At 41.3% G+C, this 4,128-nt stretch overlaps 1 pseudogene; it reads right to left on the minus strand.

Moving 5' to 3' along the window:
- Window positions 1-1,605: 1,605 nt before the first annotated feature.
- Window positions 1,606-2,725, minus strand: LOC101589087 (annotated as a pseudogene).
- Window positions 2,726-4,128: the final 1,403 nt, after the last annotated feature.

Genomic DNA, 4,128 nt, shown 5'->3' on the forward strand with positions numbered 1-4,128 from the left:
GGGGACCCTGAAGGCCCTTGACCACCACCTGATGCAACAGAAAGGTTAACAAGTGTGGTCTCAAAACTTCAGACCAGGGGCTGGTGAGATGGCTCAGTGGTCTAAAGCACCAAGTAGAACAAGCTTGGCAAAGCACAGGGACCGCGGTTCAATCCCCCAGCACCACATGCCAGCCAGCCCCGCCCCCTGGTGGACTGAGCTGGCCACACACTCACACACACACATAAATAAATAAAATTAAAAAAAAAAAAAACTTCAGACCACAGCAGTTAAAAATAGAGAATATTTGAGTACAAGATGAAATTTTGTTAATCATCATTCACCAATGCTGCTAAAGATATCAATAATAGAAAAAGTGAGATAGGGGCTGTACAGGAACTGTCTTACCATCCTTGCAATTCTTTTAAAAATCTAAACCTATACTGACATTAAAAGTTATTTTTAAAAGTATAAACTGGTTCTGCAGCCTTGATGGAAATCTGACAAGATCTTAAGTTTTCAAGCAGTTTCTCCAGTCCCTATGGAGGAGGCTTAGAATTAACAACAGAATCTTGCACTTCAGCCCACTTTAGATGCTGCCAAATCTAGTTATTAGATGAAGAGAGATAACATCTCGATCCAGAAGCAATATGACATGCCTATAGTCACAGCTCTTTGGAAGATTAGAGCAGGAAAAATACTTGTGCTCACAAGTTCAAGACCAGCCTGAGCAAGACCCTGTCACCTTTAAATATATATGTTTATTTATTTAAGAGAGATGGAGAAGAAAGGGAGCTGACTGGAAGAGTGAGCTTCTTTTTATACCTCATGTACCCCTGTTTGTCAATGCATTTCTATCCTATCACACAAAGCAACAAAGAATAAAGAACCAATGCTTCTAGAGTAGACAACAGAGATACTGAAGATGGTGTCAGAGACAAATCAAAGAATATTGAGGACTGTATCAGTCAGTGCTTACTAGAGAAACAGATTTGATGCAAGATGCATAAATACATAAGAATTTACAAGATTAGCTGGGCACATTGGTGGGTGCACCCTTGTAATCCCAGAACTCAGGAGGCTGAGGCAAGAAGACCATTGCAAGTTGAAGGCCACCCTGGGTTACAAAGTGAGTTAAGGCCAGCATGAACTTCATAGTGGACCCTGTTTCAAGAAAAGGAAGGAGGAAGAAGAGAAGGAGGAGGAGGTATTTTTTGTCCAATTGATACAATCAGTTAATTCTCATAAGGACAGATTAAAAAATTAAACCATTTTCCAAAGTACTTAAAGGTTAGGAGTTCTGTAGACCAAAGAGAATGCTTGTGGGCATCATGGCAAGAAGTAATTCCCTTACAGGTATAAATATTCATTTTTAAAAGGTCTTACCAATGCCACACATCCTCTAAAAACAGGTTCCCCTATTTCCAAGAAAAAAAGTCTTGATTCTAGAACTTCTCAGCCTGTACTCTGGACAAGCACTCTTGCCATTGTGAAAGAGTCAGGGTCTGCTTGCTCCTCAAGGCAGGAGTCCTTTTTGGCATGAGAGACTGGTTTCATAAGAGAAATTTTTTCTACAGACTGGCATTAGGGGATATTTGTAGGGGTTTTTTATTTTTTTTTAATAATATACATAATTTTATTACAAATTTTTTTTAAAAAAACACAAAATGCAACATCCTAAACAACTCAAAACTTAACTATTGGTACTAGTTCCTGCAAATTTGTTGTGCTACCTTACACATGGAAGAAACCATTAAATATTTAGGAACATTCAACATCAAAAGCTTTAAAATCTAACTGTATGTAGTAGCCCCTCAAAAAGCTACAACCTGAATTTTTAAAAAAAGTATTTTTTTCTACAAAGAATTTTATTAGCTATACAAAAATCTGTACAGTTTTTATACTGAAGCTAATGTTGAGCTGCACTTGAATTCACATTCTTAGCAAAACAATTGCCTGAGCACACATACACTCCATATGCCATTACAGGACAGCCACTTATTCTTCATCTTCCTCCTCTTCCTCTTCCTCCTCTTCTTCTTCCTCCTCTTCCTCCTCATCTTCTGGTTCACTCTTCTTCTTTGAGCCTGTTGGCCTACCAGGGCCCTTCTTTCCTGTTTCACTTTTGCCCTTGGCACGGTATGCAGCAATATCCTTTTCATATTTTTCCTTTAGCTTAGCCGCTTTTTGTTCATATGGTTGTTTATCTTTGGCTGACTGCTCAGACCACATTTCACCCAATTTTTTTGCAGTATCTCCAATGGACAGGCCTGGGTGTTCACTTTTGATCTTTGGGCGATGTTCAGAGCAAAACAGGAAAAAGGCAGATGGTGGTCTTTTAGGTGCATTTGGATCTTTCTTCTTTCCCCTCTTATCGCCAGCTTTGGGAGGAACGTAATTTTTCATCTCCCTGTCATAGCGAGCTTTATCACTCTTCGCCCTATCTTCAAACTTCGCCTTTTCCTTGGCAGACATGGTCTTCCATCTCTCCGAGCACTTCTTGGAGAACTCAGCAAAGTTGACCGAGGAGTCGGGGTGCTTCTTCTTGTGCTCTTCGCGGCAGGTCTGCACGAAGAAGGCGTACGAGGACATCTTGCCCCGCGGCTTGTTGGGGTCTCCCTTGCCCATGGCGGCGCGGCCTGGTGTAGCTTTTCCTCAAGGTCCCGCACAGCGGCCGAGAGCAACAGAGACACTTCCTTCCGAGAGCTCCGGAGAGAACTGGTTTACCGCTAACGCAATCCTCAGCCTCTTGTTTTGCCGGGGTTTTTTATTAGTATAGTGTGCAATGCATAATTACACTTCCCAGTGCTAGCATCACTCCCTAAGGAGTGACAGCCTAGACTCCTTGTACACACTGTTCACAGTGGGGTTCGAGCTCCTATGAGAATCTAATGCCATGCTGATCCAAAAAAGGAATATCTTAGGTAGCAATTTAAGTAATAAGGAACATCTGTAAAAACAGATTTAGCTTCACTCACCCCCTTATAGCTCAACTCATGCTCTGTGGTGCTGTTCCTAAAAGAATATAGGCTGGTGCTGGTCAATAAACCATGCTCTAGGGTTTCATGGATAAGTATCTGAGCCTTCACTCCTGACCACACTATCAGGACTTCTGGTCAAGAAAGACCCATCCCTGGGGCTGAAGTTACATTTGGCTGTCATTACAAGGAGTTTCACCCAGACTCATTTCTCCAGTGGTGTCTGAGAGAACAGCATGCAAATCTAGCCCTAGCTCATATTTCTAGGACCACACCCTGGAAAGTACCTAAGTCATCTGCACAGGTTTCCAGCCTTTGGTCAGTGGGCTACAAGGAAGAAATGGCCTGGAGAAAGGGGCTGGGCAAAGGAGAGCTACTCAAATTTGGCAGCTAGGAAGCCAAGAGAGAAAGGAGAAGCTATCGGGGGAGATGCGTGCACCTAGGTCACACAGCCATTGACCTGCCCCTTCTGGTCAGGTGCAGCTTTCTAACAGCACACTCAGTTAACAGTTCACTGTGGGTTCACCCACTGATGAGTAGAGACCCCTGTGACCCAATCACCTTTCAAAATTCCAACCTCCCAGCACATAAGTCTTTAGGACACAACTTCTATATTTAAGATTATATAAAATTTTGAGATCAGTATAGCTATCTTTTACTTACATAATATTGAAAGAACATGTGGTTGGCTACATGTACACTAGACAAAGGGTGCAGAAACAGCTCAGAAGCATCTTGGATTGACTTTAGGATCAAGCACCATGTTCAGTTTCTGATATGTGCAGGAAAGCCAGGTCCCATCAGAAGAAGTTTCTTTCCCTTTCACAATATCCATTGTGAATGTTGGATCTTATTTACTCTTTTAGTTTCTTACACTAGGGAGACAATGTGATGTTTATACGTGTGAGGCTGACTTATTTCACTTATCAGTATGTTCTCTAGTTTCCCATAAAAGCCTCAAGTTTATCTTTCTTTACAGCTGAGTACTATTCCATTGTATAAAAATATCACATCTTTTTAAATCTGTTTCTCATTTAGTGGGCATTTGGATTGTTTCCAGAATTTAGCTATTACAAATTGTGCTGCTAAAAGAAATGGGTGTACATATATCATTATGGTACAATGTTTTCAAAAGGAAAGAAAAAACTAAAAAGGAAAGAAGAACTGGACT

This window comes from Octodon degus, unplaced genomic scaffold (assembly GCF_000260255.1).
Source record: "Octodon degus isolate 3935 unplaced genomic scaffold, OctDeg1.0 scaffold00016, whole genome shotgun sequence".
Taxonomy (NCBI): Eukaryota; Metazoa; Chordata; class Mammalia; order Rodentia; family Octodontidae; genus Octodon; species Octodon degus.